We start from the raw sequence: 14,545 nt of genomic DNA, 5'->3' as shown, positions 1-14,545 counted from the left end.
ACACACACACACGCACACACACACATGCACACACACACACACACACACACACACAGTGCTCGTAACTCAGTCAACACACACATAGACACACGGCTCTCCTAACTCAGCCAACACACCATCTTGTATGTATTTTTGCCAAGCCAGCATGACGTTTGGATTAAACCAAAAGACGTTGGTCGGGTGCTTTTTTTCTTGTTGGATCCATCTTCTTTCAAAACAAATGACTGTGTGAGTATGTCCCTCAAAAAGAAGCCAGAGAGAGATAAATACTCTTCTGAGGCACCAGACTTGTAATTTACTCAGAATTCAAGAGACAAGAATGGAAGGGAAAAGGGAGAGGAGTGTTAACTGAACTTGTCAACTTTAGCATTGAGATTTGTAGGCCTATAGCTTTGCTGAAGGGAGGACGACATCCTAAGTGCACAAAGTTGACAAGACATCCTGTACAAAGCAACTAATCTATACAATGAATAAACTGTATTCTACCCACACACACACTGCATCCTAAACATTCCCACCACTGTCTCCGCTACGTTGCTTACACTCCTGCAACCTTTCCCAAGACACACGGAGTTGGAGCTACCTCGTAGTTCAGATCCGTATCTCTCTCTCTCTGTGTGTGTGTGTGTGTGTGTGTGTGTGTGTGTGTACCCGATGCCTGCCCTAACAGAACCGTAGTGTTAGACAGCTCAAGAGGGTTGCAGAGACATTAATTGAGATCTGTGACTAAGATACTAGAGAGAAATGAATTACTATTTGGATTATGAACATTTAAACAATATCTTCAGTCGTCCAGTTCTCAGGGCTGCGATCTCTCAAAGTGATGGTGTGTAAATAGTGTTCTAGAACTGGGAAGTGAGATACAGTTCATAGAATTAGAATGTGGCTTTGCTACTTTCTACAGCAACAAAGCCTACCCATAATGCCCAGCAGGATACTTCACTGAAGGCCGAAGGTCATTTTCATTATCCAGAGCAATTTACAGGAGCAATTAGGGTCAAGTGCATATCACTAGATTTTTTACCTGCAAGGTCGGTGGCCATTTTGAGCCAGTCCACAGAGAACAATAACATTGCTAAGCAAAGCAGCTAGTTGTTCGCTTGGTGTGGAAGAAAAAACTACATTCCTTTCTTTTTATCTGAGAAAACAAACTTTCAGGGTGAATACTAGCAGCGTGACAGTAACGGTTCCTCCAGAACAAGTCAAATGGAACGTTGTGATCTGATAAGACAAACCTCAACCACCACACTCCCCGACCGGCGTCTAGACTTCTGGTTCGCCCTCCTGGGCCCAAGAGAAAACAAAATGTCTGAAAACAGACGCGAGGAAACATACAGGGCTAAAATGGCCTGAACCCGGCCGCTAGTTACACTAGCTAGGGGATTTGATTTTGATTAATGAGGTTGATACAACACAGGATATTTGGGGTGAATAGATTGTATTACTTTTTAACACAATGGATTAAAATACTCTGTAACATGTATCATGTGTCAGGAAGCAGGTGTAGAAGGTGAGTTTAATGATAATAAAAGGCAGATGAGCAAAACAGGAGAAGTGTACTGAACGTAATCAAAACCGAGAGAGAGAGAGAGAGAGAGAGCGAGAGAGCGAGAGAGAGAGAGAGAGAGAGAGAGAGAGAGAGCGAGAGAGCGAGAGCGAGAGAGAGAGAGAGAGAGAGAGAGAGAACAAACTAAAATGGAAGAGGGAATGAGAGATAGGAAGACAGAGAGAATGAGAGAGGGAGAGGAAGAGTGGTAATATTTGCTAATGGCTCTTGACTAGAGCCCTCTACAGAGAACCGGCAGAACAAGATAGAGAGAGAGAAAGAGAAAGAGGGAGAACAAAATAATGTTTGCTGACTGTTCTTGACTTTGTACCCTTTCCAATAAATACATCCTAAAGAGGAAGGAGGGAAGGCGACAGAGAGGTAAAGAGAGAGAGAGAGCGGGGTGTCAAGCATCTTTTCACCAGATGACAATGACTGCTGAAGCTCCTCTCTCAGTGACAGTCATTAAAGACACAGGGGGTCCAACATTCTCTTGTCCCTGTGGGGCAGTAACTCTGGAGCCAGGAAGGGAAAACCTGTGTGTGTGTGTGTGTGCATGTTATTATTTTGTGTGTGTTTGCACACTTTTACTTGCGTGTGATGTGTGTGTGTGTGTGCACAAGTATGTGTGTGTGAAGCAACATAACACGCTGGTGTCTTTACAGTAGTGTTGCAGTAAGATTAACACATCATTAGGGACAGTGAAAGACTAAAACAACACACACAACAAGACTAAAAGGACAGACCTCAACGTCAGGGCATCGCCCCGGACAATAGACACATCATCTGTCATTACCAGACTAGCTGCTCCACTGGTTTAAACTTAGACTGCAGCCCAACAAATCATGGCAAATAATACACAATGCATTTGTTTTTTATTTAGCTAGGCAAGTCAGTTGAGAAGAAATGCTAATTGACAATGACGGCCTACCTCGGCCTACCCCTAACCTGGACAACTGTTCCCCGCCCTATGGGACTGCCAATCATAGCCAGTTGTGATACAGCCTGGAATCAAACCAGGGTCTGTAGTGACACTTCTAGCATTGATATGCAGTGCCTTGGTACGCTGTGCCACTCAGGAGCCCTGCATACAGTATACAAACAGTCATTTCACTAGGAGGAGATTGTAGAGGTATGTGGAGGTGCTGTTACACTGGTCTGGTGCAGACAGGCAGAGACTGTACTCTGCTAACTGTAAAAAGCATGGAAGTCACAGAATACACAATGGATTGGAGTCACACAGAAGCATTGCAGAGAATACAATGCCACTCAAACTGATCTGTTGTCTTGTGTGCATTCCATGTACATTCACTATGCATGAGGTAGATGACAAAGAGGTTATATGGAGGTTGATGACAGAGCAGTTACATGGAGTTAGATGACAGAGAGGTTACATGGAGGTAGATGACAGAGAGGTTACATGGAGGTTGATGACAGAGAGGTTATATGGAGGTTGATGACAGAGATGTTACATGGAGTTAGATGACAGAGAGGTTACATGGAGTTAGATGACAGAGAGGTTACATGGAGTTAGATGACAGAGAGGTTACATGAAGGTAGATGACAGAGAGGTTACATGAAGGTAGATGACAGAGAGGTTACATGGAGGTTGATGACAGAGAGGTTATATGGAGGTTGATGACATAGAGGTTATATGGAGGTTGATGACAGAGAGGTTACATGAAGGTAGATGACAGAGAGGTTATATGGAGGTAGATGACAGAGAGGTTACATGAAGGTAGATGACAGAGAGGTTACATGGAGGTTGATGACAGAGAAGTTACATGGAGGTTGATGACAGAGAGGTTATATGGAGGTTGATGACAGAGAGTTGTTAGATGACAGAGAGGTTATAGATGGAGGTTGGATGACAGAGAGGTTACATGGAGTTAGATGACAGAGAGGTTATATGGAGGTAGATGACAGAGAGGTTATATGGAGGTTGATGACAGAGATGTTACATGGATTAGATGACAGAGAGGTTATTATGGAGGTTTGATTTGATCTTAGCAAGGTTTCTTGGAGGTTGATGAGTCAGAGAGGTTACCTAGCCAGCTATTGTCGATGACAGAGAGGTTATATGGAGGTTGATGAACAACAACGCAGCCAGAGCTAGTTACATGGAGTCAACAACGCAGCCAGATGACTTCAGCAGACTGTAAGTGTGTAGTTTTTTAATCATGGAGGTAGATGACAGAGAGATAAGGTTATCACATTTTAGTCATGGATTTCATTAGATGACAGAGAGGTTATATGGAGGTTGCTGTCTTCATACAAGATAAAGAGTTTAGAGTGGAGGTAGATGACAGAGAGCCAGCTATTTTGTCCTCAATGGACACTGCTAGCTAGAGCTGACACGGAGATTAGACTAACCATGGCTCCACAGGTAGTATCACATTTTCATTTCATCTCATGACAGAGAGGTTATATGGAGGTAGATGACAGATCAAAGATAATTGTGTAGTGGAGGTAGATGCCAGCAGAGAGTTCAACACTGCTGGAGGTAGATGCAGCCAGCCAGAGCCTACAAAGTCAACAACGCAGCCACTGCCATGGAGGTATCATTTTTAATAATTTTAGTCAATAAGATTCTTGAGAGCTCAACTTTCTAACATTCGAGAGGTAGACCACTTGTCACAATCTCCTTTGCATTAGAGCCTCTTCTGTAGCCTTACTATGTCTGAGTTCTTTCCTCTCTGCACAGAGAGGTTACATCTGGTGGTCCCAGCGCGATGACCCACGTGGAGTTCCAGGTCTATAGCCTCTGGACTTAGATGACAAGAGAGTTCATCTAGCCTATCCAGGAGGTTGATGACAGAGATCACCACAGGTTACTGCTCTCTCTTGGAGTGTAGATGACAGAGAGGTTATATGGGAGGTCCATGCTGTCACAGTTACCAGAGCTTAACATCCTTATCATTTACAGGTTCCTCGGAGAGTTCATCAATGAGCTTGACAGCTCCTTTCCTGAGAGGCTCACCTCTCACAGTTCTGGACTTTAAGTCTACCTTTGACTCATTCAGCCTCCTTCTTTCCACTCCTCTCCTCTTTTGGTTATATCACAAGGCAGGAGATGCTGTTCTTCCACTAACCTCATTGCAACTCCCCTCCAAGACCTTGTATCCTTTTCCTCTGACAGAGAGCCGAGCGGAAATGGAGGAAAACTCGCCTCCCTGCGGACCTGGCATCCTTTCACTCCCTCCTCTCTACATTTTCCTCCTTTGCTGCTCTAAAAGCCACTTTCTACCCTCTAAATTCCAAGCATCTGCCTCTAACCCCAGGAAGCTCTTTGCCACCTTCTCCTCCCTCCTGAATCCTCCTCCCCTCCCCCACCCTCCTTGCAGATGACTTCGTCAACCATTTTTTGAAAAGAAGGTCGACGACATCCGATCCTCGTTTGCTAGCTCAAACCTACCCTGTGCTCTGACCTCTTATGGAGGTAGATGACAGAGAGGTTCCCTCACAGATGACAGACCTGGCATCCTTTCACTCCTCCTCTCTACATTTTCCTCTTCTGTCGCTGCTGTCTACCACTCTAAATTCCAAGCATCTGCCTCTTAGAGCTCTTGACCTTCTCCTCCCTCAGAATCCTCCTCCCCCTCCCCCACCCTCCTCCCTCTCTGCAGATGTTCAACCATTTTGAAAAGAAGGTCGGAGATTGTTTGACAAAGACAGGTTCTTCACATACCCTGTGGACCTCTTTCTCCCCTCTCTCTCCAGATGTCTGATGACAGAGCCGCCCAACAAGGCTTGACCCTATCCCCTCCTCTCTTCTCCAGACCATGGAGATACCTCACCTGCTCATCAACTCATCCCTGACCGCTGGCTACGTCCCTTCCGTCTTCAATGGAGAGTTGCACCCCTTCTGAAAAAACCTACACTGATCCCTCCGATGTCAACAACTACAGACCAGTATCCCTTCTTTCTTTTCTCTCCAAAACCCTTATGGCCAGCTCTCCCGCTATCTCTCTCAGAATGACCTTCTTGATCCAAATCAGTCAGGTTTCAAGACTAGTCATTCAACTGCTCTTCTCTGTATCACGGAGACTTAAAGACTCTCTCCTCTGCTCTCACAGAGAGAACCATCAGTTAGTTGGGCATCTGGCCCAGATTGCGACCTGACAGCTCCTTCCAGGTGGCGTGGCGAGAATCCGTCTCCTCACCACGTGCTCTCACCACTGGTGAGGTAGGCCCTCTCCTATTCTCGCTATACAGAGTCACTTGGCTCTGTCATAATCACATGGTCTCTCCTATCATTGCTATGCAGAGATGACCAGAGATCTCTGCATGTCTGGCAGACATATCAGGTGGATACGGATGACAGAGAGCTGCTCTTATATGGAGGTTCCATGATCTGACACGGTTGACAAGTGTTAGCGCTAAGAATGGAGGTTGACTAACACAGAGAGGTTCCTTAGGTTCATGGAGGTAGATGACAGGAGAGGTTATCCAGGCATGGTCTGGATTAGATGACAGAGAGGTTATATGGACTGGGTTGATGACAAGACCATGGTGCTTTAGCTGTGGAGGCACCTAGTACCTCCAGGCTCTGATCAGGCCCTACACCCAAACAAGGGCACTGCGTTCATCCACCTCTGGAGGTTCCCGCTCAGCCCAGTCAAAACTGTTCGCTGCTCTGGCCCCCAATGGTGGAACAAACTCCCTCACGACGCCAGGACAGCGGAGTCAATCACCACCTTCCTGAAACCCCACCTCTTTGATGACAGAGAGGTTATATGGAGGTAGATGACACAGAGAGGTTACCTAGGATGGAGTAATCCTTCTCACCCCCCTTAAAAGATTTAGATGACAGAGTGGTTCCACTGGATGGAGGTGAATGATTTGACTGGATAAGAGCGTCTGCTAAATACTTAAATGGAGGTAGATGACAGAGAGGTTATATGGAGGTTTGACAGAGAGGTTACATGGAGTTAGATGACAGAGAGGTTACATGGAGGTAGATGACAGAGAGGTTACATGGAGTTAGATGACAGAGAGGTTACATGGAGGTTGATGACAGAGAGGTTACATGGAGGTTGATGACAGAGAGGTAACATAGAGTTGGATGACAGAGAGGTTATATGGAGGTTGATGACAGAGAGGTTACATGGAGGTTGATGACAGAGAGGTAACATAGAGTTGGATGACAGAGAGGTTATATGGAGGTTGATGACAGAGAGGTTACATGGAGTTAGATGACAGAGAGGTTGCATGGAGGTAGATGACAGAGAGATAACATGGAGTAGATGACAGAGAGGTTATATGGAGGTTGATGACAGAGAGGTTACATGGAGGTAGATGACAGAGAGGTTGCATGGAGGTAGATGACAGAGAGATAACATGGAGGTAGATGACAGAGGTTTATATGGAGATGACAGAGAGGTTATATGGAGGTTGATGACATGGAGGTAGATGACAGAGAGATTACATGGAGGTTGATGACAGAGAGTTAACATGGAGGTAGATGACAGAGAGGTTATATGGAGGTAGATGACACAGAGATGGAGGTTGATGACAGGTTACATGGAGATGACAGGTTATATGGAGGTAGATGACAGAGAGGTTATATGGAGGTAGATGACAGAGAGAGAGGTAGATATGGTTATATGGTGGTAGATGACAGAGAGGTTTATAGATGACAGGAGGTAGATGACAGAGAGGTTACATGGAGTATGATGGAGGTTGGATGATGACAGAGAGGTTATATGGAGGTTGATGACAGAGAGGTTACATGGAGGTAGATGACAGAGAGGTTATATGGAGGTTGATGACAGAGAGGTTGCATGGAGGTAGATGACAGAGAGGTTACATGGAGGTAGATGACAGAGAGATAACATGGAGGTTGATGACAGAGAGGTTATATGGAGGTAGATGACAGAGAGGTTACATGGAGGTTGATGACAGAGAGGTTGGAGGTAGATGACAGAGAGGTTATATGGAGGTTGATGACAGAGGTTATATGGAGGTTGATGACAGAGAGGTTATATGGAGGTAGATGACAGAGAGGTTACATGGAGATTGATGACAGAGAGGTTACATGGAGATTGATGACAGTCAGGTTATATGGAGGTTGATGACAGAGAGGTTATATGGAGGTAGATGACAGAGAGGTTATATGGAGGTAGATATATGGAGTTAGATGACAGAGAGGTTACATGGAGATTGATGACAGAGAGGTTACATGGAGATTGATGACAGAGAGGTTATATGGAGGTTGATGACAGAGAGGTTATATGGAGATTGATGACAGTCAGGTTATATGGAGGTTGATGACAGAGAGGTTATATGGAGATTGATGACAGAGAGGTTACATGGAGATTGATGACAGAGAGGTTACATGGAGATTGATGACAGAGAGGTTATATGGAGGTAGATGACAGAGAGGTTATATTAGGTAGATGACAGAGAGGTTATATGGAGGTAGATGACAGAGAGGTTATATGGTGGTAGATGACAGAGAGGTTATATGGAGGCTGATGACAGAGAGGTTATATGGAGGTTGATGACAGAGAGGTTAGATGGAGGTAGATGACAGAGAGGTTATATGGAGGTTGATGACAGAGAGGTTATATGGAGGTAGATGACAGAGAGGAGAGGTTGATGCAGGTTATACAAGCTACACCTGTTTAACGTGTTCATAATTATACACACATACACGTACACACACAGGTCCTGTTTCACGAGACACAGTCTGAGGTCTGTGTCTGTATCTGCCGCGCAGTGATCTGAAGACTCTACAAGACTCTACAATGACAAAAGGAATGCAAATGGGACACACGCATAAAATGCCACCCACATTTGGTGGAAAGATGTTCTTTTGTTGAAAATAAACTGAATGACAGTTCCATGAATTTCTGAAATGTACTGTCTGGGTGTTTTAGATTGTCTGAAATGTTATTAATATTATACAAGAGAGCTGAGAAAGATGATAACATGTGAGCCTACAAGTTAAGTGAACAAAATAACTACAACATTACAGAAAAACTACAGCACAACAGAAAAACAACAACACAACAGAAAAACAACAACATCACAGAAAAACAACAACACAACAGAAAAACAACAACACAACAGAAAAACTACAGCACAACAGAAAAACAACAACACAACAGAAAAACAACAACACAACAGAAAAACAACAACATCACAGGAAAACTACAACACAACAGAAAAACAACAACACAACAGAAAAACAACAACATCACAGAAAAACAACAACACAACAGAAAAACAACAACACAACAGAAAAACAACAACATTACAGAAAAACTACAGCACAACAGAAAAACAACAACACAACAGAAAAACAACAACACAACAGAAAAACAACAACATCACAGGAAAACTACAACACAACAGAAAAACAACAACACAACAGAAAAACAACAACATCACAGAAAAACAACAACACAACAGAAAAACAACAACAACAGAAAAACAACAACATTACAGAAAAACTACAGCACAACAGAAAAACAACAACACAACAGAAAAACAACAACACAACAGAAAAAAACAACATCACAGGAAAACTACAACACAACAGAAAAACAACAACACAACAGAAAAACAACAACATCACAGAAAAACAACAACACAACAGAAAAACAACAACACAACAGAAAAACAACAACACAACAGAAAAACTACAACATCACAGAAAAACTACAGCACAACAGACGATGTGTGAGTGCAGAACCTGGATGAGCCCTCAACTAGTGGTATATATTTGTGTCCATAGCTACTCTGTGCTTAGTGTCCTGAGTATGTTGATCTGTTTCTGCTGTCTTTTCAATGACCATAGGAGTTGGCAAGACATCACGAACAGATCTGGGACCAGACTAGTTGAATCTCTTTCCTTAGTGTCCCGAGGATGTCGACAATGGCCTGGTAATGGTTGTAATCTATAATAGCTTTCACAGAGCAGACATGGTTCTCAATGTACTGTGAAACCACTGGCCTAAATATAACAGGCCTCAAATAATAACTCTGTTGTAGCTGTATGGTAATTTCAGTGTTGTTGTTTTTAATTATACTGTAGTTGTTTGTGATGGGTGCTAGGTTTGTTAGAGTAGGCCAGTCAACTATAACAGCAAATGGAATATTGAGTTACACTATGAGTTTTTCCAGGCTACGTTACCAGACAAAGACAAATCCTAGCCCAATTCATGGGTTACACAACTAGGGCCTGGAGTTGTGTAACCTTTTCCTGGCCAATATAAACGTCTGGCCCAAGTTGAGGTGCACAGAAGGGTTGAGTAAAACCAAAGGAGGCCAGAGCCAATCAACATCAGCCATTTTGTGTCAAGGGTGGACCCACGCTGGGGCCTCATTGCTCATTTTAGCAGCCATTTGTGTGCAATTAGTGTGGAAAAACAGAGTTGTGCCAAAGTGAGTTGAGAGATTCAGACACAAATGCTGAGCAAGATTTCCAAAGAGCACTGGCTCATAAAATATGAGAAATGAACGAAGGAAAGAGAGAGAGAATGGGAGGAAAGAAAGCGGAACGGCCAAATGTGAAACGAAAAGAGAAGAGGGAGATTTTTCATTTTCTAATCCCACCACTCTTCATCACGGATGAGTGACTTTCATGACGTCAGTAAAGCAACTGGCCCTTTTTCTCTCCACCTCTCTCTCACTTTCTTTCCCTCAATCCATCCTCTCATACTAAGGCCAGAAGCCCCATAGAGAGGTCAGGAGAGAGTTTTAATGAGAACCCTTCTCTCTGTTTCTTCTTTATCTGTCTCTGTCTCCTCTTTCTCTCTCTCTTTCTCGCTCTCTTCTTTCTTGTTCTCTTTCATTCTCCACCCTTCGGCTTCTAGCAGTTCAGACTCCCTCCTGAAGTGGAGTTAGTAGAGTAGAGGAACTATGATGAACAACCTCCAACCTTCCTTCCCACTATCCTACTCTGTTCCCACTCCATACAACTCCTCCCTATTCCCCTTATTGCCCCTATTTCCCTTATGATCCCTATTCCCCTTATTGTCCCTATTCCCCTTATTATCCCTATTCCCCTTATTGTCCCTATTCCCCTTATTATCCCTATTCCCCTTATTGTCCCTATTCCCCTTATTATCCCTATTCCCCTTATTGTCCCTATTCCCTTTATTATCCCTATTCCCCTTATTGTCCCTATTCCCCTTATTATCCCTATTCCCCAACCTTACAACACAGCCCCATCATTTATTAACTCTCTCATGCTGAGGAGAGCTTAAGAATTTAAGAATCACTTGTCAGACCCAGCAATAAAACTGTAATTATTCCTAAAAGGCAACAGGGGAGAAACAACTTCCCCTCCCGATCCCAACTTGCTAATAACTCCTTGACGTACCGACGTTCCTCGTTTCGCTAGACGCAATTCCCTTAACTGACCTGGGAAAGTTAGAACGTTGGAATGTTCTAGAGAGGGAGGGGGGGTGGTATGGGAATGTTGAAGATACAAGGAGGAGGTCTCGTACATTTCTCTGCTAGGGATCTTCATCTTTCAGTCATCCTCCTCTCCCTCATATCCTCACCAAAAGCTAATGCACAACCTTTTGGTGTGCTGTACACTGCTGTTTCCTAGAATAAGCACCATGACACCGTTATTACTGATTGGCTGTGTGAACAGTGTACTGAGTGTGCTTAGGCCAAGCGTAGTCTGAAGCCTTCGTCTCACAGACGTGTGTGTGTCTGTGTGTCTGTCTGTTTGTCCATATGTGTGTGTGTGCCTGTGTGTCTGTCTCTGTGTTCGTATGTGTGTGTGTCCTTCTCAGTGTGTGTTCCGGAGCGTGTGCGGTTTGTTTTGACAGTCGCTCCCCTTTCGATGAGGTCATCAGTGTGCGTCAGATCGGCGGCTCGCCGGGCGCAGTCTTGCAGCTGTGGTGCAGAGTGGGCTGGAAATCCCCTCATGCATAGTCGCTGTGTGTGTGCGTGCACACATACAGTACCAGTCAAAAGCTTGGACACACATACTCATTCAAGGGTTTTTCTTTATTTTTACTATTTTCAACATTGTAGAATAATAGTGAAGACATCAAAACTATGAAATAACACATATGGATTAATTTATTAACCAAACAAGTGTTAAACAAATCTAAAAATATTTTATATTTGAGATCCTTCATAATAGCCACCCAATTAACAGGTGTGCCTTCTTAAAAGTTAATTTGTGGAATTTCTTTCCTTCTGAATGCGTTTGAGCGTTAGTTGTGTTGTGGCAAGGTAGGGGTGGTAAATAGAAGATAACCCTATTTGGTAAAAGACCAAGTCCATATTATGTCAAGAACAGCTCAAATAAGCAAAGACAAATGACAGATCATTATTACTTTAAGACATGAAGGTCAGTCAATCTGGAACATTTCAAGAACTTTGAACGTTTCTTCAAGTGCAGTTGCAAAAACCATCAAGTGCTATGATGAAACTGGCTCTCATGAGGACCGCCACAGGAAAGGAAGACCCAGAGTTATCTCGGCTGCAGAGGATAAGTTCATTAGAGTTACCAGCCTCAGAAATTGCAGCCCAAATAAATGCATCACAGAGTTCAAGTAACAGACACATCTCAACATCAACTGTTCAGAGGAGACAGGGTGAATCAGCCCTTCATGGTCGAATTGCTGCAAAGAAACCACTACTAAAGGACACCAATAAGAAGAAGAGACTTGCTTGGGCCAAGAAACACGATCAATGAACATTAGACCTTCGGTTGGATGAGTCCAAATCTGAGATTTCTGGTTCCAACCACCATGTCTTTGTGAGACGCAGAGTAGGTGAACGGATGATCTCTGCATGTGTGGTTTCCACTGTGAGGCATGGAGGAGGATGTGTGATGGTGTGGGTGTGCATTGCTGGTGACACTGTCTGTGATTTATTTAGAATTCAAGGCACACTTAATCAGCATGGCTACCACAGCTTTCTAAAATCTAAAATCTATTTTATTTAGCAATTTTTTGGTTACTACATGTTATTTCATAGTTTTGATGTCTTCACTTTTAGTCTACAATGTACTGTAGAAAATAGTAAAAATAAATAAAAATCCTTGATTGAGTAGGTGTGTCCAAACGTTTGACTGGTACTGTACAGTGGTTCCTCCTTTAAAAGGTGCGAGCTTTACACCGCGGGAGTTAGAGAGACCCGGCGTCACAGCTTCATTCCTCCAGAGGAAGCAAATGTAAGTAGTTATAACGTCATAACGAGTCAAGCAAAACATTCACAATTGAGAGGAATATGTTAGTTCATGTAGAGACAAAACGATTGTGCATATTTTTTGGTCATAACGTTATTTACAAAAATCGCTATTTAGCAAGTTAGCTGACTAGCTAACATTAGCCAGCTAGCTAGCTAGTGTTATGACATGAGTATGACTTTGTAATTTGTGTTGTTTAATGTTTTAGGGACTCCTGAGAAACCAGGCTGTCGTCTTGTGAAACAGTAGATGTAAAGAATCTAGCTAGCTAAATCATTTACTACAAATTGAATGTACAATTGCTTATATTTGCCATGCAATACAGCTGAAGTAACACAGCAAACTAACTATTTATTTGCTTATTGTGTAGTGGAGGATAAAAATAACTGTATGCCTATGGATGTGTAGCTAGCTACAATATGCAGCCGATCTGTGTATGGACCCTTATACTTTTGGTATGAATGTTAGTTTAGGACCTATCTATGAACCTCAGCTATCATAGTTGTTATATGGACTTCAAGTCTGGATGGCATTAATGAAGCCTATGGATAGAGTAGAATATAATAACTTTAATGTGTACATATACATATACTGTAGTTATCACCATGCATATGAGATCCCCACATTGTAGCCTGTACATTGAATATATTCACTGATCATGTACTGTAGTTATCACCATGCATATGAGATCCCCACATTGTAGCCTGTACATTGAATATATTCACTGATCATGTACTGTAGTTATCACCATGCATATGAGATCCCCACATTGTAGCCTGTACATTGAATATATTCACTGATCATGTACTGTAGTTATTACCATGCATGAGATCCCCACATTGTAGCCTGTACATTGAATATATTCACTGATCATGTACTGTAGTTATCACCATGCATGGGATCCCCACATTGTAGCCTGTACATTGAATATATTCACTGATCATGTACTGTAGTTATTACCATGCATGAGATCCCCACATTGTAGCCTGTACATTGAATATATTCACTGATCATGTACTGTAGTTATTACCATGCATGAGATCCCCACATTGTAGCCTGTACATTGAATATATTCACTGATCATGTTATCTTCCTTGACAAATGAAGGTGCGGTTCAGGTATAAATCTCTGTGAGACATTATTTTTCAGTCATATCCAATACCAGGTGTATCAAACTCCATTCTTTGAATGATGCTGTGTCTGCATGTATGTATTACAGTTATACTCTTCAACAGTGTTTACCAATCCTGCTCCTGGGATATCAATGATTACACATTGTAACTATGCAATAGACTAGAAACATTATTTAAGTAAAGGCTGATTTGTAATTCATATATACAGAAATACACCTATGCATATCTAACTCCCTTCATCTGCATTCATCTGAGGACACAGGATAGGTGTAGTATTCCACTTCATCTGCATTCATCTGAGGACACAGGATAGGTGTAGTATTCCACTTCATCTGCATTCATCTGAGGACACAGGATAGGTGTAGTATTCCACTTCATCTGCATTCATCTGAGGACACAGGATAGGTGTAGTATTCCCCTTCATCTGCATTCATCTGAGGACACAGGATAGGTGTAGTATTCCACTTCATCTGCATTCATCTGAGGACACAGGATAGGTGTAGTATTCCACTTCATCTGCATTCATCTGAGGACACAGGATAGGTGTAGTATTCCCCTTCATCTGCATTCATCTGAGGACACAGGATAGGTGTAGTATTCCCCTTCATCTGCATTCATCTGAGGACACAGGATAGGTGTAGTATTCCCCTTCATCTGCATTCATCTGAGGACACAGGATAGGTGTAGTATTCCCCTTCATCT

General features: G+C 42.9%; 1 long non-coding RNA gene across 1 annotated transcript in view; it reads left to right on the top strand.

Annotated features, from left to right (window-relative positions):
• LOC135560148 (uncharacterized) overlaps positions 1–14,545 on the top strand; it is a 630,141-nt gene that overhangs the window by 332,517 nt on the left and 283,079 nt on the right. The gene's annotated exons all lie outside the window — the stretch shown is intronic.

Source organism: Oncorhynchus nerka, linkage group LG15, assembly GCF_034236695.1.
Source record: "Oncorhynchus nerka isolate Pitt River linkage group LG15, Oner_Uvic_2.0, whole genome shotgun sequence".
In the NCBI taxonomy this organism is placed as follows: Eukaryota; Metazoa; Chordata; class Actinopteri; order Salmoniformes; family Salmonidae; genus Oncorhynchus; species Oncorhynchus nerka.
This window is presented reverse-complemented; position numbering and strand designations above follow the sequence as displayed.